The sequence below is a fragment of the Triticum urartu genome, chromosome 1, assembly GCF_003073215.2.
Source record: "Triticum urartu cultivar G1812 chromosome 1, Tu2.1, whole genome shotgun sequence".
In the NCBI taxonomy this organism is placed as follows: Eukaryota; Viridiplantae; Streptophyta; class Magnoliopsida; order Poales; family Poaceae; genus Triticum; species Triticum urartu.
In genome coordinates, this window is record NC_053022.1 from 178,922,115 (window position 1) to 178,946,903 (window position 24,789).

Sequence of the window (24,789 nt, forward strand, 5' to 3'; positions counted from 1 at the left end):
TACCATGTATCGTCCCTAGTTGATCGTGGATCGTGTATCTTACTCTATGTAATCGGGGATCTAGCACGTGTGTGACTATCTTGTTGGTTTGAGTGTTGCTCTCCTATTTTCCCTTGTGTTTCCCCTCGTTCTCCCCTTTGCGTTCTTCATGTTCATCGCGGGATTCTGCTCCTTTCGTAAAAGATCGGGTGATTAGGGTTCTACCCTACATCATTGGTCATCTTCCTTGGGAGGCTTCCGGAGATGGAAGTGTTGCCCTCGCTCGTAGTTGGTCGCCTTGTACTTGATGATGTCGATGTAGGTGAACTCACGGGAAGTAGGAGAAGATGTCGTACGTCCAAAGGCGAAGATGCCTTGATATCACTTGGCGAAGATGCCAAAGTGGTTGTTGTAGCAGTACCTCCGTGTTGGTGGTGCTTGTCTCACGGTCTTCTCTTTTGCTCTTGAAGTTTGGACTTTAATAGAGGCAAAGGTGTCCCGATGTTTCGATGAGATGGTGGCTATCGTTTCTGTGGGAGTCGACCTTGACGATCCGACTACGAACGTGCGAGACGTCGCGCCTTAGCAATCACTAAACCAACTTCCGAGGGGTTATTGACCATGCCGGAGCACGATCAACCTGACCACGAGGGTCTGTTTCCTGCGAGCAAATGAAGAACAAGCAAGAAACTGAGATTGCAATCTGGATATTGCGAATATAAGATGAAAGCTTAATTGATCAAGGTGGGGTTCTGTGACGTCTTGGTCTGGTCGTTGGACACAAACGGAGTACGCGAAGTTGCAGCTATGATGAACTTTTAATCTAAACAAAACCGAAAGTCTAAACGACGCCCTAAGTGCTGTATATATGGAGGAAGAGGGGGGATTTCGTGGCCCTTGGAGGAGGGTCCAAAACCAACGCTAACTCTTGTTTCCCCACACATACGGACTCTAAAAACAGCCTATACTTAAGTATTTCGATTATACATGGGCCTGTCCCAATAATAGGGTGACGCAGCACCTGAAATAATCTCTGGACAAAATTTATGAAGTGGCATCTTGTATATTTCGTCCAAGGCTTCATGCACTCCTTATGGTGGCTTCAAAGTCCTGAAATCATCACTTGTAACTCCGTTCTGGATCCCCTTGCGCAAGCCATCATCTCCACGCTTGAACTAGTTCCAAGGTTCATATTTCTTGTCCAAGCTAGGCCCTTCATTTGTAAGAAAAACAAATGTATCCAATTTAGGCAGCATCATAATCTCATGAACATTAGAATCGTTACCAAGAAACGAAAGTACCTGATAATTTAATTGGCGTGCGCGAGCTCTAGTAATTGGTCCAGTATGTATAGCAGCAGGGGCTGTGGGTGTAACAATGGTATTGATGTCCTCATCATTCTCCCCTTCTTGAAATGAAGTCGTCCTCGACGAAAGTTCATCGTCCTCACCCAAATAAGGCTTCAAATCTGCAATGTTAAAATTGGGACTAACCCCAAAATCTGCAGGCAGCTCAAGTTTATATGCATTATCATTTATTTTCTCTAACACCTTAAAAGGACCATCAGCACGTGGCATTAACTTTGATTTGAGAAAATTAGGAAATCTATCCTTACACAAATGTAACCAAACAAGATCTCCAGGTGCAAACACAAAATGTTTTCTACCCTTATCTCCAGCAAGTTTATATTTAGCATTCATACGCTCAATGTTTTCCTTAGTTAACTCATGCATTTTTAAAATCAAATCAGCTTGTTCTTTAGCATCAAAATTAACCTTCTCCGAAGATGGAAGAGGCAACAAATCAATAGGTGCACGAGGTAGGAAACCATACACAATTTCAAAAGGGCACATCTTAGTACTAGAATGCAATGAACGATTATAAGCATATTCAATATGAGGCAAGCATTCTTCCCACATTTTCTTATTATTCTTCAAAACATCCCTAAGCATAGTAGACAATGTTCTATTGACTACTTCAGTTTGTCCATCAGTTTGGGGGTGACAAGTAGTACTAAAAAGCAGTTTAGTCCCCAACTTAGCCCATAAACATCTCCAAAAGTGGCTAAGAAATTTAGTATCACGATCTGAAACAATAGTATTTGGCACACCATGCAAGCGAATAATTTCACGAAAGAACAAATCAACAACATTAACAGCATCATCGCTTTTATGACATGGTATAAAGTGTGCCATTTTCGAGAACCTATCCACGACAACAAATATGCTATCCCTCCCGTTCTTTGTTCGAGGTAAACCTAAAACAAAGTCCATATATATATCCTCCTCCCAAGGAACACTAGGTACAGGAAAAGGCATATATAAACCATGAGGATTGAGTCGTGACTTAGCTTTTTGACATGTAGTGCAGCGAGCAACAAAATGCTCAACATCCCGTCTCATCTTTGGCCAAAAGAAATGTGTAGCAAGTATATCCTCCGTCTTCTTGACGCCAAAGTGTCCCATTTATCCTCCTCCATGCGCCTCCTGCAACAACAAAAGACGAACGGAGCTAGCTGGAATGCATAGCTTGTTAGCACGAAACACAAATCCATCGTTAAGAACATACTTGTTCCAAGTTCTCCCTTCCTTACAATTCTGCAAAACATCTTTAAATTCAGCATCATGAACATATTGATCTTTGATGGTCTCCAAACCAAATATTTTAAAGTCAAGTTGTGAAAGCATAGTATAACGACAAGACAATGCATCAGCAATAACATTTTCTTTACCCTTCTTGTGTTTAATGACATAAGGGAAAGTCTCAATGAATTCAACCCATTTAGCGTGTCTACGGTTCAGTTTTTCTTGACTTTTAATGTGTTTCAAAGATTCATGATCAGAATGTATAACAAATTCCTTGGGCCATAAATAATGTTGCCATGTTTCTAAGGTCCGAACAAGAGCATATAATTCTTTATCATAAGTAGAATAGTTCAGACTAGGCCCACTCAATTTTTCAGAAAAGTATGCGACAGGTTTGCCATCTTGTAATAACACACCTCCTAATCCAATTCCACTAGCATCACATTCAAGCTCAAAAATCTTATTAAAATCAGGAAGTTGGAGTAAAGGAGCACGTGTCAACTTAACTTTCAATACCGTGAAGGCTTCTTCCTGTGCGGTACCCTAAACAAAAGGCACATCCTTCTTTGTAAGCTCGTTGAGAGGTGCAGCAATGGTGCTGAAATCTCTCACAAAACGCCTATAGAAACCAGTGAGGCCAAGGAAACTCCTCAATTGTGTGACCGTTTTGGGCTGCGGCCAACTCTCAATAGCTTCAATCTTGGCTTTATCAACTTCAATTCCTTGTGGAGTAACAACATAGCCAAGAAAAGATACTCAGTCGGTGCAAAAGGTGCACTTTCCAAGGTTACCAAACAAACGTGCATCACATAGAGCAATAAAAATAGCACGTAAATGTTCCAAATGTTCCTCCAAAGATTTGCTATAAATCAATATGTCATCAAAGTAAACTACCACAAATCGTCCAATGAAAGCACGTAAAACTTCGTTCATAATCTCATGAAAGTACTAGGTGCATTAGTTAACCCAAAAGGCATAACCTACCACTCATATAATCCGAATTAGTTTTAAATGTTGTTTTCCATACATCTCCCAATTTCATACGAATTTTATGGTATCCACTACGCAAATCAACTTGGGAGAATATTGTAGAGCCACTCAATTCATCAAGCATATCATCTAGCCTAGGAATAGGATGACGATAACGAATAGTAATATTATTAATGCCTCTACAATCAACGCACATACGCGACGTACCACCCTTTTTTGGCACTAAAATGATAGGAATAGCACAAGGACTAAGGGATTCTCGTATATAACCTTTGTCGAGCAGTTCTTGTACTTGACGCATAATCTCCTTCATCTCCTCTAGATTGGTACGGTATGGTGCACGGTTGGGTAATGATGCACCGGGAATTAAGTCGATTTGATGCTCAATCCCTCGAATAGGTGATAATCCCGGTGGCACGTCTTCTGGAAAGACGTCAGTGAACTCATGCAAAATGTTAGTGACAGCAGGAGACAAAGAGGAAGACACGTCTGAGGGAGTCCTGGATTAGGGGGTGTTCGGGTAGCCGGACTATACCTTCAGCCGGACTCCAGGACTATGAAGATACAAGATTGAAGACTTTGTCCCGTGTCCGGATGGGACTTTCCTTGGGGTGGAAGGCAAGCTTGGCGATGCGGATATTCAAGATCTCCTACCATTGTAACCGACTTTGTGTAACCCTAACCCTCCCCGGTGTCTATATAAACCGGAGGGTTTTAGTCCGTAGGACAACTTCATCATACAACAATCATACCATAGGCTAGCTTCTAGGGTTTAGCCTCCTTGATCTCGTGGTAGATCTACTCTTGTACTACCCATATCATCAATATGAATCAAGCAGGACGTAGGGTTTTACCTCCATCAAGAGGGCCCGAACCTGGGTAAAACATCGTGTTCCTTGCCTCCTGTTACCATCCGGCCTAGACGCACAGTTCGGGACCCCCTACCCGAGATCCGCCGGTTTTGACACCGACATTGGTGCTTTCATTGAGAGTTCCTCTGTGTCGTCGCTTTTAGGCCCGATGGCTTCTTCGATCATCAACAACGATGCAGTCCAGGGTGAGACTTTTCTCCCCGGACAGATCTTTGTCTTCGGCGGCTTCGCACTGCGGGTCAATTCGCTTGGCCAGCTTGAGCATATCGAAAGCCACGCCCCTGGCCATCAGGTCAGGTTTGGAAGACTAAACTACACGGCTGACATCCGCGGGGACTTGATCTTCGACGGATTCGAGCCACAGCCAAGCGCGCCGCACAGTCTCGATGGGCATGATATAGCTCTGCCGCCGAACAGTGCCTTGGAGGCCGCACACGCATCGGTTCCGACCATTGATTGGGAGCCTACTGCGCCGATCGAGGATCAGTGGTTGGATGCTGCCTCAGGGGCTGCGATCTCAGAGGCGATCGAGCCGAACTCCAGCCCCGCACTCCGCATGGCCCGTGACTCCGAGGAGCCGGATTCCTTTCCGAACTCCGAGATAATGGAGTTCACCACTGCAGACATCTTTCAGCACTCCCCTTCGGCGACATCCTGAATTCTCTAAAGTCTCTCTCTTTATTAGGAGAGCCCTGGCCGGATTACGGTCAGCAAGGATGGGATTCGGATGATGATCAAATTCAAAACCCACCCACCACCCACTTCGTAGCCACTGTCGACGACTTAACCGACATGCTCGACTTCGACTCCGAAGACATCGACGGTATGGACGACGATGCAGGAGACAACCAAGAACCAACGCCTATAGGGCATCGGACAGCCACCTCATCTCACGATGTGTACATGGTGGATACCCCTAAAGGAAGCCACAACGAGGAAAACAGGGATGGAAAGAGGGATCGATCTCTCGAAAAACAATCAAAGCGTCAGCGTAAACGCCGACCCAAGCCCCGCCTCGATAAAGACCCAGCCATAGAGCAGGATGAGCCGGTAGACGACGAGCATGCCTTAGAGCAACCGTCCCAACAGGACAACCCGGATAGAGAAACCGAACATCCCTCCCCCGGCGAAAATGGCATTCCGGACGACCCTACGCCGGACAAGCCCACGAAGCAGAAGAACCTCCACAAACGGCTCGTTGCAACCGCATGCAGCCTGAAAAAGCAGAAGCGGAAGCTAAAAACTGCGGAAGATGCACTCAGGATCAGATGGAGTAAAGTAATCAATACCGCGGACAAATACGGCGACAGTCGCCGCACTAAAAGCTATCCGAAGAGAAAGCTACTACCTGAATTCGACGAGGAGGCCTTAGAGCCCTCGCATGCCAAAAGTGAGAAAGCCACACCGTCGGATAGATGACCCCATGGCCAGCATAAAGCGGCAAGCAGCGCCGCACTTAAGCCGACATGCGACCCACTTAAGGATTCGCATCATGGCCCAGCCAGGTCCATTTACGGGCCAAGAAAGCAAGCTCTCGTAAGCAATGAAATAAAGCCATTATCAGAATCCGGCACACCCAAATACAGGGGTGCTGCACACCCCCTATGTTTCACCGATGAGGTCCTGGATTATGAATTTTCAGCGGGATTCAAACCCGTAAACATAAAGGCATATGATGGAATAACAGACCCTGGAGTCTGGATCGAGGATTATATCCTCCACATACATATGGCTAGAGGAGAAGACCTCCACGCCATAAAATACTTACCCCTCAGGCTTAAAGGGCCAGCCCGGCATTGGCTCAAAAGCCTTCCTGAAAACACAATCGGAAGTTGGGAAGAGCTCGAGGACGCTTTCCGAGCAAATTTTCAGGGGACCTATGTCCGCCCTCCGGATGCAGACGATCTTAGTCACATAACTCAACAGCCCGGAGTGTCAGCTCGGCAATTCTGGAATAGATTTCTTACTAAAAAGAATCAGATAGTCGACTGTCCGGACGCTGAAGCCTTAGCGGCTTTCAGGCATAATGTCCGAGACGAATGGCTCGCCAGACACCTCAGCCAAGAAAAGCCAAGAACAATGGCCGCACTAACAAGCCTCATGACCCTCTTTTGCGCAGGAGAGGCCAGCTGGTTGGCAAGATGCAGCACCGGTGACCCAAGTACATCCAAAACTAGGGATGGAAACGGAAAACCGTGACGCAATAAGGACCGTCGCTGGACTAAGGAAAAAAGTCCGAAGAGCACGACAGTCAACGCCGGATTTAAAAGCTCACGACAGAATCAGAAAAAGCCGCCCCTCCAAGATAACTGGGACGACCTATACAACCTAAACAAAATCTTGGATAGGATATGTCAAATACATAGCACTCCCAGAAAGCCTGCTAACCATACCCACAGAGATTGTTGGGTTTTCAAACAATCCGGCACACTCAACGCCGAACACAAGGGGCTCGACACACCAAGCAAAGACGAGGACGAACCCCAAAAGCAGAGTATCAGGAAACAAAAGAATTTCCCACAAGAAGTAAAAACAGTAAACTTACTCCACATAACAAAACATGCGGCGCCCATAAAGGTACGCGCCCCATGGCCTATCCCAAAGGAATCCCGCCACTGGTTGTCAAAACCAATCATCTTCGATCATCTGGATTATTCTAGAAGTATCAGGAACCCAGGCTGGACTGCCCTGGTACTCAATCCAATAATTGGCTGCTCCAGTTTTCAAATGTCCTTATGGACGGTGGCAGCGGACTCAACCTGATATATCAGGACTCAATCCGCCACATGGGGATCGACCCAAAAAGAATTCGCCACAGCAAAACCTCCTTTCAAGGAGTAACGCCAGGTCCGGACACCCATTGCATGGGTTTTCTCCAGCTTGAGGTTATTTTCGGCTCTGCCGATAACTTCCGTCGCGAAAAGTTGACTTTCCACATCGTCCCATTCTCAAGTCGCTACCAAGCACTACTGGGACGCGAAGCTTTCGCCTGCTTTAATGCACTACCGCATTATGCATCTCTTACACTTAAGATGCCCGGTCCACGCGGCATCATCTCCTTAAAGGGGAAGCAGAGAGAACACCTCCCCCAAGCGGAGGATTGTGCGGCCGCTTTAATAGCCCCACAATACAATGGCTTCACCAGCCAGAACATCGGAACAGGTCATTAAGACCACTGACATGGATAGACGAGTCCGGCACAAAAGTGTCATTGATAAAGGCTTAGTGGCTATATACCCCTGCACTAGGGGCTTCACACGTATAAAATAAGAGACAATAAAGCTCAATTTTTCATATTTTACTTTACACTTTGTTTATTTCATATAACTTTTGTTTGGCACGCCCCTTTTTCAACTTAGTCGCTCTCTTTTTATAGATGAACGTCGTGCTGCGCCCGTCCAGGATACGGCACAACGGAGACACAGGCGCAGACATGCAGTAGGGACCCGTTCCAAGGATTCTTTTCAGATTAAGACCCTGCGTAAACCTTTTTTACTGTCTCTTGTTGATACACATCCCCTGGTTCTATGACCAAGGAGGAGGCTGGCATCTTGGCATGTGGCCACATCAGAATTCTTGCGTGTACCTAGACACTAGGGGCTTATACCTCAGAGCGTTACCTCGCCCGCTCTCATAAAGACCGAATACCTTAGGGAGTGTTCGGCGTCGCGAGTTTGGCCGTATATGCATCAGCTCCGAGTCATGATTTTGGTCAAATGTTGGGTTGCCCGGCTCCTGTGTTCAGCTGCCTTACGTTCCGCTCTATCAGCTAAGGCGGCACCAGGAGAACTACTGCGATTGTGCCCTGGTTCAGCCAGGCGAGCACCTCAGTAGAGAAAGCCGAAAACCGACTGTCATGATATGGCGTGAGACTGGTCAACCACTCGATGACTCTCCGGAATCTGTAGGATTCCTCTGCATTAACGAAGGGCCGTTTCCCGGCCAGGCACATACGCGCCCCGAATTCGCGCGAGCGCAGTCGCCACCAGGGGCTACCTAAATAGTCCCATTGTCAAGCTCCTATGGCTAAGTGAAAGTGTTAAAGCATTATAGTCCGGTTGCCTAGCTCGCTGCGCTATCACCTCCTTTGTAGGACCAAGACGTTGGATTAAGTGTGAAAATGCGCCTTCTACGAGCACCCCCGCACTATGTGCGTGGGGGCTGAAGCCAACGACTGCAATCTTTCAGATTTTGTATATATATCTTAAAACGGCCGCACAGGAGGTGTTCCAAATACTTGAAGGAACAAGTATAAAAGGCTACTACAATTCATCAAAATATTGCTTTATAATTACATATGCTATCAGAACATAGCATCCTTCGGGCACTGCGCCTCTATTACACGAGCGCCTTCAAGGACTTCCTAAAAATAGTGCTCGGAAGGTACTCGGCTTTTGTCAGAATCTCGGGATGCAACAACGGTGGTCTCCATCTCTGCCCAGTATGTCTTGACACGGGTAAGAGCCATCCGCGCGCCCTCTATGCATGCTGACCTCTTCATCGCATTGATACGTGGCACCGCGTCAAGGAATTGCTGCACCAAGCTGAAATAACTTTTCGGCTCCGATCTCCCCGGCCGCAGATGACCCATGACGTACTTCATGGCGAGTCCGGACAATCTATTCAGTTCGGCCCATTGAGCCAGACAATCGTCCACTGCCAGTGGACGCTCTGGATTCTGGAACTGCGACCAGAAAAGCCTTTCCACTTCGCGATCTTCTTGATCTCGAAAGTATTCGGTCGCATCAGCAGCACTCACTTCCAAATCCAGATAGGTGTCCTCCGCACTCCACATCCGGTCCAACGGAGCAAACTTCGGATCGCAAAACTTCCTCCGCAGCATAAAGGGCTTTCCAGCCACAATCTGTCCGGCCTGACGCAGCTCCTCCTTCGCAGCTCTCATCGCAACGCGAGCGTCCTTAGCATCAGCAACGGCCTTCTCTTAGTCCGTCTGTCTCGCCCGGTCTTCTTTCTCAAAAAACTTGCAATGGTCAGCAGCACTTTTTAACTTCACGGCCATCTGGGCCATCTCCTTATTGCTTCGGCAGTGAGCAGCCTGTTCGGCTCTCAGCTCTTCAAGGGCCTTCTCGGCAGCTGCATCACTTTTCCTGGCTTGTTCCTTAGCTCGGGCAAGTTCCGCCCGAAGACTCTCCATGGCGGCCGCACCATCTGCGTCAAGCACACACATTGTAAGATACTGGCATAAAGCTCCTCTTACCAGATGCCGCCCGAGGAATTGCATACCTTGAGCCTCATCAAGCCGCTCGTTGACGAGCGCGATGTCGGCATCTGCCACGTCAAGTTGCCGCTTTAGTTCGGCAAAATTATCAGTTCGGCTCAATTCCGGACACTTCGCCACCTGTATACAAAGGCGACATCTTAGAACTGGGATTATGATCCTCTGTGCGCCGTCAATTTTGACAACGCACAGAGTCTCAGGGGCTACTATCTACAAAGGGCACATCTTGTTTATGCACAACTGACAAAGAAGTACATTATCGAACGTACCTCAAAACCCGTCAGCAAACTTCTGACAGCCTCATGCAATCCGCTTTCCACGAACGAAATCCTTCCAAGCACCGTACCCATCAATGCACGATGCTCCTCTAAGATAGAAGCTCGCCCCAGTAGAATCATCAGGTCCTCTGACCGCGCATCGGACGGTGCCGGACTTGTCCTATGACCTCCATCGAAGGCCGGACGTGGAGAACCTTGGGGGGACATATGGCTACCTTCCACCCCTGCCAGATTCGGAGAAACTCTCTGCGATGACACCTCAGGGTCGCCCGCCTCGCCAGGCGGTATGGCAGGGGGAGGCGTTCCACTCTCCATCATCTCCGGAAGAAGATCCCCCGAAGACGAGCTCTGCTGAGAAGGGCTGAGGTCCGAGCTACAAAGTAAAATTTCGGTTAATCTTATCAGATAAAAAGAAAGGATTTCTCTCATCCCTCTAAAGGAAAATCTTTCTCTACTTACGGCTCGCTGGAGGGCTGATCCCTTTGAGAGCGTAGTTCGGCCGAGGATCTCCCTGACGTTGGACCCTCTGACGAGGACTTTTCCCCGCGCTTTGAGGCCATGGTCTCCGGGTCGTCAGAGGCGGCCCTCTTCTTCCTCTTAGGAGAGGAATTGTCGGTTCCTCCCTTTGGAGCAGCCTCCTTCGAGGAGGCCATAGTTTCCTTGTCCTCCCCCTCACTTCCCTCCGAAGGCACGATCTTCAACATCCTGACTAGCACGGGATCCGGCCTGGTCTCAGGAAGGGGAGCCGGACACCTGATCAGCTTTGCCTTCGCTATCCACTCCTGTTTAAAAGGACAGCTCTTTTAGGGGCGAATTTATGACAATTTTACGGATAGCGAGTCCGGGCACAAGGTTACTTACTTGAGTATCCGGGCGATTGCAGCTTAAACCTGCATCCTCGGTCAAATCCAGACACATTGCTTGTGATCCGAAGAACATTTTATACATCTCCACGGGCGTTGCGCCCTTAAAATGTTGGAGAGCTCGTGGTCCCTCCGGATTAATCTCCCACAGATGAAGGGAGCGACGTTTGCCGGGCATTGTTCGGCGAATTAGCATGACCTGCGTCACCTCGACCAGGTTGAGGTCTCTTTCTAAGAGATCCCTAATGCGGCCCTGCAACAAGGGCACGTCTTTGGATAACCCCCAATCTAATCCTTTGTTGACCCATGACGCTAGGCGTGGTGGGGGACCCGAGCGAAAGGCAGGAGGCGCCACCCACTTGGTGCTCCTGGGAGCGGTGATATAGAACCACTCTCATTGCCACAAGCCGAGCTCCTCTTGAAAGGAGCCCTCGGGCCATGGAGCATCAACATTCTTACTTATGACTGCGCCTCCGCACTCTGCGTGCCGTCCCTCGATCATCTTCGGCTCCACTCCAAAAGTCTTGAGCCATAATCCGAAGTGAGGAGTAACACGGAGGAACGCTTAGCACACAACGATGAATGAGGAAATGTGGAGGATGGACTCCGGAGCTAAGTCATGAAATTCCAGCCCATAATAGAACATCAGCCCCCTCACAAAGGGATCCATCGGGAAGCCTAACCCCCGAAGGAAGTGAGACATGAACACTACGCTCTCACCGGGCTGGGGACTGGGAATAGCCTGCCTTTGAGCAAGCAACCTATGCAAAATTTCGGCGGTCAAGAACTTAGCCTCTCTCAACTTCAGCATGTCCTCCTCCGTGACGGAGGAGGGCATCCATCGGCCTTGAAGGTCGGAACCGGACATTGTCGAAGGTCCGAAGCGCCTGGAATCTGGAGCCTAGGGTGTTGGAACTCGAGGCGACGGGCGAACTTGTTTTGAGATTGGAGAAAAGGAGTAAGGCCCTGGTCTCTTTATAAGAGGTTGAATACCAGGAGCCCTCCCCGTAACCGTTTGGGACTCGCCTTTAATCGAGAAGACATGCTAACGAGCACGATTGGGTTACCCACGTCCGTATTGATGAGAATCCCGTAAATAAAGGGGACACGATCTCTGCTTTGACAAGACGTGCCAAGGAAACCGCCTCGCAAAACATGCTGAGGTGGAAAAGTGAAAACGATTCGAATAAAGGCTTGGCCATAGTGTGATGTCACGCTGCAGAATACGTCAGCAGATTGGATTTGTGTTAATATTATTCTCTCTGTGGCAATACGTGGAAACTTATTTTGCAGAGCCGGACACTACTCTTGTTGTTTATAAACTTTTATGAAGAATTTGGAGGAGGAACCCGCCTTGCAATGCCGAAGACAATCTACGCGCCGGACTCGTCGTCATTGAAGCCTGGTTCAGGGGCTACTGAGGGAGTCCTAGATTAGGGGGTGTTCGGGTAGCCGGACTATACCTTCAACCGGACTCTAGGACTATGAAGATACAAGATTGAAGACTTCGTCCCGTGTCCGGATGGGACTTTCCTTGGCATGGAAGGCAAGCTTGGCGATGCGGATATTCAAGAACTCCTACCATTGTAACCGACTTTGTGTAACCCTAACCCTCCCCGGTGTCTATATAAACCGGAGGGTTTTAGTCCGTAGGACAACTTCATCATACAACAATCATACCATAGGCTAGCTTCTAGGGTTTAGCCTCCTTGATCTCGTGGTAGATCTACTCTTGTACTACCCATATCATGAATATTAATCAAGCAGGACGTTGGGTTTTACCTCCATCAAGAGGGCCCGAACCTGGGTAAAACATCGTGTTCCTTGCCTCCTGTTACCATCCGGCCTAGACGCACAGTTCGGGACCCCCTACATGAGATCCGCCGGTTTTGACACCGACAACGTCCTCGAAAGAAAATAATGCCTCTTTGCACACAAAAGCATAGCAAACAGATTTGCTAAAATCTAGCTCATCAATATCAGATTTTGTGGCAAGTAAACATGCACTTTTCAATTTAATTTTAGAAGCAACACTAGATGGTTTATTATTAGTTTTCATTTGTTGCTCAAATTCTTTTGCCACAATCTGATTTTCACTCTTATTTTTCTCCTCTTTTGCTTTATTAGCTCTATTAATATCATCTTTCAGAATGGATTCAGGAGTCATAGGAAGCAAAGTAATATTTTTATCTTTATGAACAAGAGTATACTGATTGTTTCTACCATGGTGTATAGAATTTTTATCAAATTGCCATGGTCTACCAAGTAATAAGGAACATGCTTGCATAGGTACCACATCACAATCAACATAGTCAGCATATGTAGAGATACTAAAATGCACACGAACAGTACGTGTGACCTTAACCTTGCGCTGTTGTTGAACCATTGGATGTAGTACGGATGTGCATGTGGCCTTGTGGTGAGAGATAGCTTCTCCACCATCTCCATGCTAGCCAAGTTATTGCAGCTCCCTCCATCTATGATGACGCGAACAGAACGTTCCTTCACAACTCCCTTTGTATGGAACAAATTATGCCTCTGCTTTTTCTCAGCTTGTGTAACCTGCACACTCAAAACATGTTGAGCAACTAAACATTCATACCTGTCAACATCTTCAGCAGCCATGTATTGCGTCTCATGATCAGAATCGTCTCCACCGTGTTCTTCATGTGTAATAAGAGCCAAAGTCTCCTCATCATAGTCACTAGCGGACTCATACCCACCATCCTCAGTAGCAATCATCACGCGCTGAGATTGGCATTCTCTCACAAAATGTCCTCTTCCCTTACAACGACGACAAATAATATCACTTGTGTGCCCTGTTGATGCCATGGAAGAAGAAGAGCTCTGCGAAGGCCCGGCAGGTGTGCCCTTGGCAGATAGTGGTGGTTGTGCCTGCTTTCTTATATCACGGCTGGAGGTGGCACCTGATGGAGTTGCTGGTGTAGTGGAAGTAGAGGATGCACGTGGTGTCCATGATGAAGATCGACCTGCAGAAAAGTTAGTTCGCGGGAATGCATGTCGATCCTGCACTTCACGTTCAGCTTTACAAGCAAGATGGAATAAACGAGTGATATTAGTATACTACTTATACTCTAGAATGGTCTGAATCTCTCTATTTAATCCACCCATAAAACATGCAACATAGCTTCATTCTACTCAACAATACCACATCTAATCATGCCAGTTTGTAATTCCTAATAATATTCTACTACAGCATTTTTCCCTGTCTTAAGCGCTACAATTTTTGAAGTAATTCACGTTGATAATATGGTGGAACCCAACGAGTACGCATAGCAGTTTTCAAAGTAGCCCAAGTAGCTGGAATAGGATATAATCTAAAATGTTCAGACCACCAAACACATGCAAAGCTAGTGAAAGCACAAACAGCAGCAGTTAGACGTCTCTCCTCAGGATATTGTAAACATGTAAATCGTTGTTCAGTGTCTAACTCCCAAGTAAGATATATATCAGGAACATATCTACCCTCAAATGGTGGAATATTCAATTTTAGTTTAGGAAGATGGTCATGTACCTCAGGTGGTGGTGCAGCCCTACCGTTACTGGTGGTGGTGGTGGTGGTTGCACGTACTTTTGATTTGGATCAACCTCATCCTCATAATGGTCCTCTACCTCTGAAGTAGCAGCAGGAGCGACAGAAGCAACAACAGTAGGTACAGCAGCACCAGAAGTTTGACTAGGCTCAATGGGAACGCGTTGTTCTCGTCATGAGGACATCAATACCATTGTTACACCCACAGCCCCTGTTGCTATACATACTAGACCGATTACTAGAGCTCGCGCACGCCAATTGAATTATCAGGTATTTTCGTTTCTTTGTAACGATTCTAGTGTTCATGAGAATATGATGCTGCCTAAATTGGATACATTTTGTTTTGCTTACAAATGAAGGGCCTAGCTTGGACAAGAAGGATGAACCTTGGAGCAAGTTCAAGCATGGAGATGATGGCATGCGCAAGGGGTGAAGGAAATATGCCCTAGAGGCAATAATAAAGTTATTATTTATTTCCTTATATCATGATAAATGTTTATTATTCATGCTAGAATTGTATTAACCAGAAACATAATACATGTGTGAATACATAGACAAACAGAGTGTCACTAGTATGCCTCTACTTGACTAGCTCGTTAATCAAAGATGGTTATGTTTCCTAAGCATGGACAAAGAGTTGTTATTTGATTAACGAGGTCACATCATTAGTTGAATGATCTGATTGACATGACCCATTCCATTAGCTTAGCACCTGATCGTTTAGTATGTTGCTATTTCTTTCTTCATGACTTATACATGTTCCTATAACTATGAGATTATGCAACTCCCGTTTACCAGAGGAACACTTTGGGTGCTACCAAACGTCACAACGTAACTGGGTGATTATAAAGGAGCATTACAGGTGTCTCCAAAGGTAGATGTTGGGTTGGCGTATTTCGAGATTAGGATTTGTCACTCCGATTGTCGGGGAGGTATCTCTGGGCCCTCTCAGTAATGCACATCACATAAGCCTTGCAAGCATTGCAACTAATGAGTTAGTTGCGAGATGATGTATTACGGAACGATCAAAGAGACTTGCCGGTAACGAGATTGAACTAGGTATTGGATACCAACGATCGAATCTCGGGCAAGTAACATACCGATGACAAAGGGAACAACGTATGTTGTTATGCGGTCTGACCGATAAAGATCTTCGTAGAATATGTAGGAGCCAATATGGGCATCCAGGTCGCACTATTGGTTATTGACCGGAGACGTGTCTCGGTCATGTCTACATTGTTCTCGAACCGTAGGGTCCGCACGCTTAACGTTACGATGATAGTTATTATGAGTTTATGCATTTTGATGTACCGAAGGTTGTTCGGAGTCCCGGATGTGATCACGGACACGACGAGGAGTCTCGAAATGGTCGAGACATAAAGATTGATATATTGGAAGCCTATATTTGAACATCGGAAGCGTTCCGGGTGAAATCAGGATTTTACCGGATTACCGGGAGGTTACCCATAAGGGCTGCGCGCCTCCCCCCTCCCCTAGTCCTATTAGGACTAGGAGAGGTGGCCGGCCACTCCTCTCCCTCTTTCCCCCTTCGGAGTCCTATTTGGAATAGGATTGGGGGGGGAGTCCTACTCCTGGTAGGAGTAGGACTCCTCCTGCGCCTCCATAGGGCTGGCCGCACCCCTCCCCCTTGGCTCCTTTATATACGGAGGCAGGGGGCACCTCTAGACACACAAGTTGATCCTTGAGATCGTTCCTTAGCCGTGTGCGGTGCCCCCTGCCACCATATTCCACCTCGATCATATTGTAGCGGTGCTTAGGCGAAGCCCTGCGACGGTAGAAAATCAAGATCGTCACCACGCCGTCGTCCTGACGGAACTCTTCCCCGACGCTTTGCTGGATCAGAGCCCGGGGATCGTCATCGAGCTGTACGTGTGCTAAGAACTCGGAGGTGCCGGAGTAACGGTGCTTGGATCGGTTGGATCGGGAAGAAGACGTACGACTACTTCCTCTACATTGTGTCAACGCTTCCGTTGCGATCTACAAGGGTACGTAGATCATACTCTCCCCTCGTTGCTATGCATCACCATGATCTTGCGTGTGCGTAGGAAATTTTTGAAATTACTACGTTCCCCAACAGTGGTATCAGAGCCTAGGTTTTTATGGTTTGATGTTATTTGCACGAGTAGAACACAAGTGAGTTGTGGGCGATATAAGTCATACTGCCTACCAGCATGTCATACTTTGGTTCGATGGTATTGTTGGATGAGACGACCCGGACCAACCTTACGCGTACGCTTACGCGAGACCAGTTCCCTCGACGTGCTTTGCACATAGATGGCTTGCGGGCGACTGTCTCTCCAACTTTAGTTGAACCAAGTGTGGCTACGCCCGGTCCTTGCGAAGGTTAAAACGGAGTCTATTTGACAAACTATCGTTGTGGTTTTGATGCGTAGGTGAGATTGGTTCTTGCTTAAGCCCGTAGCAGCCATGTAAAACTTGCAACAACAAAGTAGAGGACGTCTAACTTGTTTTTGCAGGGCATGTTGTGATGTGATATGGTCAAAAGGTGATGAGATATAAGTTGTTGTATGAGATGATCATGTTTTGTTGAAGTTATCGGCAACTGGCAAAAGCCTTATGATTGTCTCTTTATTGCATAAGATGCAAGCGCCAAATAATTGCTTTACTTTATCGCTATGCGATAGCAATAGTTGCAAGAGCAATAGTTGGCGAGACGACCACGTGACGACACATTGATATAGATCAAGATGATGGAGATCATGGTGTCATGCCGGTGACGATATAGATCATGACAGTACTTTGGAGATGGAGATCAAAGAAGCAAGATGATGATGGCCATATCATGTCACATATTTTGATTGCATATGATGTTTATCTTTTATACATCTTATTTTGCTTAGTTTGACGGTAGCATTTTAAGATGATCTCTCACTAATTATCAAGAAGTGTTCTCCCTGAGTATGCACCGTTGCGAAAGTTCTTCGTGCTGAGACACCACGTGATGATTGGGTGTGATAGGCTCTACGTTCAAATACAACGGGTGCAAAACAGTTCCACACGCGGAATACTCAGGTTATACATGACGAGCCTAGCATATGCAGATATGGCCTCGGAACACGGAGACCGAAAGGTCGAGCGTGAATCATATAGTAGATATGATCAACATAGTGATGTTCACCAATGAAACTGCTCCATCTCACATGATGATCGGACATGGTTTAGTTGATTTGGATCACGTGATCACTTAGAGGATTATAGGGATGTCTATCTAAGTGGGAGTTCTTAAGTAATATGATTAAATTGAACTTAAATTTATCATGAACTTAGTCCTGGTAGTATTTTGCAAATTATGTTGTAGATCAATAGCTCACGTTGTTGCTTCCCTGTGTTTATTTTGATATGTTCCTAGAGAAAATTGTGTTGAAAGATGTTGGTAGCAATGATGCGGATTGGATCCGTGATCTGAGGTTTATCCTCATTGCTGCACAGAAGAATTATGTCCTTGATGCACCGCTAGGTGACGGACCTATTGCAGGAGCAGATGCAGACGTTATGAACGTTTGGCTAGCTCAATATGATGACTACTTGATAGTTTAGTGCACCATGCTTAATGGCTTAGAATCGGGCCTTCAAAGACGTTTTGAACGTCATGGAGCATATGAGATGTTCCAGGAGCTGAAGTTAATATTTCAAGCAAATACCCGAGTTGAGAGATATGAAGTCTCCAACAAGTTCTATAGCTAAAAGATGGAGGAGAATCGCTCAACTAGTGAGCATGTGCCCAGATTGTCTGAGTACTACAATCGCTTGAATCAAGTGGGAGTTAATCTTCCAGATAAGATAGTGATTGACAGAATTCTCTAGTCACCATCACCAAGTTAGTAGAACTTCATGATGAACTATAATATGCAAGGGATAACGGAAACAACTCCCAAGCTCTTCGTGATGCTGAAATCAACGAAGGAAGAAATCAAGAAAAAACATCAAGTGTTGATGGTTGACAAGACCACTAGTTTCAAGAAAAGGGCAAAGGGAAGAAGGGGAACTTCAAGAAGAACGGCAAGCAAGTTGCTGCTCAAGTGAAGAAGCCTAAGTCTGGTCCTAAACCTGAGACTAAGTGCTACTACTGCAAAGGGACTGGTCACTGGAAGCGGAACCACCCCAAGTGATTGGCGGATAAGAAGGATGGCAAAGTGAACATAAGTATATTTGATATACATGTTATTGATGTGTACTTTACTAGTGTTTATAGCAAACCCTCAGTATTTGATACTGGTTCAGTTGCTAAGATTAGTAACTCGAAATGGGAGTTGCAAAATAAACAGAGACTAGTTAAGGGTGAAGTGACGATGTGTGTTGGAAGTGGTTCCAAGATTGATATGATCATCATCGTACACTCCCTATAATTTCGGGATTAGTGTTGAACCTAAATAAGTGTTATTTGGTGTTTGCGTTGAGCATGAATATGATTTGATCATGTTTATTGTAATACGGTTATTCATTTAAGTAAGAGAATAAATTGTTGTTCTGTTTACATGAATAAAACCTTATATGGTTACACACCCAATGAAAATAGTTCGTTGGATCTCGATCGTAGTGATACACATAATCATAATATTGAAACCAAAAGATGCAAAGTTAATAATGATAGTGCAACTTATTTGTAGCACTGCCGTTTAGGTCATATTGGTGTAAAGCGCATGAAGAAACTCCATGCTGATGGGCTTTTGGAATCACTTGATTATGAATCAGTTGATGCTTGCGAACCATGCCTCATGGGCAAGATGACTAAGACTCTGTTCTTCGGAACAATGGAGCGAGCAACAGATTTGTTGGAAATCATACATACTGATGTATGTGGTCCGATGAATATTGCGGCTCGCGACAGGTATCATTATTTTCTGATCTTCATAGATGATTTGAGCAGATATGAGTATATCTACTTGATGAAACATAAGTCTGAAACATTTGAAAAGTTCAAAGAATTTCAGAGTGAAGTGAAAAATCATCGTAACAAGAAAATAAAGTTTCTACGATCTAATCGTAGAGAAGAGTATTTGAGTTACGAGTTTGGCCTTCAGTTAAAAACAATGTGAAATAGTTTCACTACTCATGCCACCTGGAACACCACAATGTAATGGTGTGTCCGAACGTCATAACCGTACTTTATTAGATATGGTGCGATCTATGATGTCTCTTACCGATCTACCACTATCGTTTTGGGTTTATGCATTAGAGACAGCTGCATTCACGTTAAATAGGGCACCATCTAAATCCGTTGAGATGACACCATATGAACTATGGTTTGGCAAGAAACCTAAGCTGTCGTTTCTTAAAGTTTGAGGTTGCAATGCTTATGTGAAAAAGTTTCAACCTGATAAGCTCAAACCCAAATCGGAGAAATGTGTCTTCATAGGATATCCAAAAGAAACTATTGGATACACCTTCTATCACAAGACCGAAGGCAAGACTTTTGTTGCTAAATTCGGGAACTTTCTGGAGAAGGAGTTTCTCTCGAAAGAAGTGAGTGGGAGGAAAGTAGAAAACTTGATAAGGTAATTGTACCTTCTCCCTTATTGGAAAGTAGTTCGTCACAGAAATCTGTTCTTGTGACTACTACACCAATTAGTGAGGAAGCTAATGATGATGATCATGTAACTTCAGATCAAGTTACTACTGAATCTCGTAGGTAAACCAGAGTGAAATCCGCACTAGAGTGGTACGGTAATCCTGTTCTGGAAGTCATGTTACTAGACCATGACGAACTTGCGAACTATGAGGAAGCGATGATGAGCCCAGATTCCGCAAAATGGCTTGAGGCCATGAAATATGAGATGAGATCCATGTATGAGAACAAAGTATGAACTTTGATTGACTTGCCCAATGATCGGCGAGCCATTGAGATTAAATGGATCTTCAAGAGGAAGACGGACGCTGATAGTAGTGTTACTATCTACAAAGCTAGAATTGTCGCAGAAGGTTTTCGACAAGTTGAAGGTGTTGACTACGATGAGATTTTCTCACTCGTATCTATGCTTAAGTCTGTCCGAATCATGTTAGCAATTGCCACATTTTATGAAATCTGGCAAATGGATAAACAAAACTGCATTCCTTAATGGATTTACTAAAGAAGAGTTGTATACGATGCAACTAGAAGGTTTTGTCAATCCTAAAGGTGTTAACTAAATATGCAAGCTCCAGCGATCCATCTATGGACTGGTGCAAGAATCTCGGAGTTGGAATATACGCTTTGATAAGTTGATCAAAGCATATAGTTTTATACAGACTTGCGGTGAAGCCTGTATTTACAAGAAAGTGAGTGGGAGCACTACATATTTCTGATAAGTATATGTGTATGACATATTGTTGATCGGAAATAATGTAGAATTATTCTGCAAAGCATAAAGGAGTGTTTAAAAGGAGTTTTTCAAAGAAAGACCTCGGTAAAGCCGCTTACATATTGAGTATCAAGATCTATAGAGATAGATCAAGACGCTTGATAAGTTTTTCAATGAGTACATACCTTGACAAGATTTTGAAGTAATTCAAAATGGAACAGTCAAAGAAAAAGTTTCTTGCCTGTGTTACAAGGTGTGAAATTGAGTAAGACTCGAAGCCCGACCACGGCAGAAGATAGAAATAGAATGAAAGTCATTCCCTATGCCTCAGCCTTAGATTCTATAAAGTATGCCATGCTGTGTACCAGATCTATTGTATACCCTACACTAATTGGCATGGGAGTACAATAGTGATCTAGGAGTAGATCACTGGACAACGGTCAAAATTATCCTTAGTGGAATAAGGATATGTTTCTCGATTATGGAGGTGACAAAAAGGTTCGTCATAAAAGGTTACGTCGATGCAAGCTTTGACACAGATCTGGATGACTCTAAGTCTCGATCTAGATACATATTGAAAGTGGGAGCAATTAGCTAGAGTAGCTCCGTGCAGAGCATTGTAGACATAGAATTTTGCAAAATACATGCGGATCTGAATGTGGCAGACCCGTTGACTAAACTTCTCTCACAAGCAAAACATGATCACTTTTTGGGTCTTAATCACATAGCGATGTGAACTAGATTATTGAATCTAGTAAACCCTTTGGGTGTTACTCACATGGAGATGTGAACCAATCACATAAAGATGTGAACTATTGATGTTAAATCACATGGCAATGTGATCTAGATTATTGACTCTAGTGCAAGTGAGAGACTGAAGGAAATATGCCCTAGAGGCAATAATAAACTTATTATTTATTTCCTTATATCATGATAAATGTTTATTATTCATGCTAGAATTGTATTAACCGGAAACATAATACATGTGTGAATACATAGACAAACAGAGTGTCACTAGTATGCCTCTACTTTACTAGCTCGTTAATCAAAGATGGTTATGTTTCCTAACCATGGACAAAGAGTTGTTATTTGATTAACGAGGTCACATCATTAGTTGAATGATCTGATTGACATGACCCATTCCATTAGCTTAGCACCCGATCGTTTAGTATGTTGCTATTGCTTTCTTCATGACTTATACATGTTCCTATAACTACGAGATTATGCAACTCCCATTTACCGGAGGAACACTTTGGGTGCTACCAAACGTCACAACGTAACTGGGTGATTATAAAGGAGCATTACAGGTGTCTCCAAAGGTAGATGTTGGGTTGGCGTATTTCGAGATTAGGATTTGTCACTCCGATTGTCGGAGAGGTATCTCTGGGCCCTCTCGGTAATGCACATCACATAAGCCTTGCAAGCATTGCAACTAATGAGTTAGTTGCGAGATGATGTATTACGGAACGAGTAAAGAGACTTGCCGGTAACGAGATTGAACTAGGAATTGATACCGACGATCGAATCTCGGGCAAGTAACATACCGATGACAAAGGGAACAACGTATGTTGTTATGCGGTCTGACCGATAAAGATCTTCGTAGAATATGTAGGAGCCAATATGGGCATCCAGGTCCCGCTATTGGTTATTGACCAGAGACGTGTCTCGGTCATGTCTACATTGTTCTCGAACCGTAGGGTCCGCACGCTTAACGTTACGATGACAGTTATTATGAGTTTATGCATTTTGATGTACCGAAGGTTGTTCGGAGTCCCGGATGTGATCACGGACATGACGAGGAGTCTCGAAATGGTCGAGACATAAAAATTGATATATTGGAAGCCTATATTTGAACATCGGAAGCGTTCCGGGTGATATCAGGATTTTACCGGATTACCGGGAGGTTACCGGAACCCCCCGGGAATCATATGGGCCTTAGTGGGCCTTAGTGGAAAGGTGAAAGGGCTGCCCATAGGGGCTGCACGCCTCCCCCCTCCCCTAGTCCTATTAGGACTAGGAGAGGTGGTCGGCCACCCCTCTCCCTCTTTCCCCCTTGGGAGTCCTATTTGGAATAGGATTGGGGGGGGGGAGTCCTACTCCCGGTAGGAGTAGGACTCCTCCTGCGCCTCCATAGGGCTGGCCGCACCCCTCCCCCTTGGCTCCTTTATATACGGAGGCAGGGGGCACCTCTAGACACACAAGTTGATCCTTGAGATCGTTCCTTAGCCGTGTGCGGTGCCCCCTGCCACCATATTCCACCTCGATCATATTGTAGCGATGCTTAGGCGAAGCCCTGCGACGGTAGAACATCAAGATCGTCACCACGCCATCGTCCTGACGGAACTCTTCCCCGACGCTTTGCTGGATCGGAGCCCGGGGATCGTCATCGAGCTGTACGTGTGCTAAGAACTCGGAGGTGCCAGAGTAACGGTGCTTGGATCGGTTGGATCGGGACGAAAACGTACGACTACTTCCTCTACGTTGTGTCAACGCTTCCGTTGCGATCTACAAGGGTACGTAGATCATAATCTCCCCTCGTTGCTATGCATCACCATGATCTTGCGTGTGCGTAGGAAATTTTTGAAATTACTACGTTCCCCAACAAGGGGAATAAGAACGGAGTTACAAGTGATGATTCCAGGAGTCTGAAGCCACCATAATGAGTGCATGAAGCATGGGACGAAATATACAAGATGCCACTTCATATATTTCGTCCAGAGGCTATTTTAGTTGTTGCGTCACCTTATTATTGGGCCAGGCCCATGTATTTTCGAAGTACTTAAGTATAGGCTGTTTTTAGAGTCCGTATGTGTGGGGAAACAAGAGTTAGGGTTGGTTTCGGACCCCTCCACCAAGGGCCACGAAATTCCCCCTCTCTCCTCCATATATACAGCCCTTAGGGCATCGTTTAGACTTTGGGTTTTGTTTAGAGTAAAAGTTCACCATAGCTGCAACTTCGCGTACTTCGTTTGTGTTCAACGACCAGACCAAGGCGTCACAGAACCCCACCTTCATCAATAAAGCTTTCATCTTATATTCGCAATATCCAGATTGCAATCTCAGTTTATTGCTTGTTCTTCATTTTCTTGCAGGAAACAGACCCTCGTGGTCAGGTTGATCGTGTTCCGGCGTGGTCAATAACCCCCGGAAGTTGGTTTAGCGATTGCTAGGGCGCGACGTCTCGCACGTTCGTAGTCGGGTCGTCAAGGTCGACTCCCACAGGAAACGATAGCCACCATCTCATCGAAACATCGGGATAGTTTTTCGAGTTCCAGATCACGCGTTACTCCGAGTCGTGACAGAGTAGGACTCCCCAACTTTCGAGCCATCCGCAAAAGAAAAATAGTTCCAAACTCAAAAAAAACTAAGTCTTAAAAATTCTGGCTAGGCAGTTTTTAGACCATCTGTAGACTTCTTCGAAAAAAATTTGTTGCGGAGAAAAAAAAAGAGGAAAAAAGTGCAAAAAAGAGTGAAAAAAAAGAAAAAAAATCAGATTGTGCTCCTCCCTTGTTTACGTGCAGCGCCGTGATTTTGTTAGTGTTCTAGGCTCACGTCTCTAGCACGGTCTAGCCTAGGACCAGCACAGTACCGTCGTTGAGCGTTTATTCAACTTTGCATCTCTGAATTGATTATTGCTGACCCTTTTTGCTACCATATTATAAGCCTTCCCAGCTCCACATACATCTACGTCATGCGTTTGACTCTCCCTGGTAATCGCTCTATCCAAGCTTTGAGAGTTTTAACTATGATGGTTGCCAATCACCGCCTGCTGTTGGGTAAGAACTGGTAAGAATTTGAGATTTGCTTCACAGATTTGTGACACCACCACCACCTCTTGTTAGTATTCTGTAGGATCATATTCTTGTGTGTTTCTATTGTTGCTAACCATGGCAGGATCACAAGCCGACGAGACTGACTAGGAGAACATGACGAATAAGGAGTTGCATGATAAATTTCAGCAAATGATGAGTGGACAAGTGCAAGATGTGCTAAACAGATTTGAAGAGGCCATGGAGAAGATAGATGGCATGGAGAAGACGTTCGAAACAAAGCTCGATAACAAGTTTAATGAATTGCTCGCGAGTCTTCCACCACCACCACCGGCTGCAC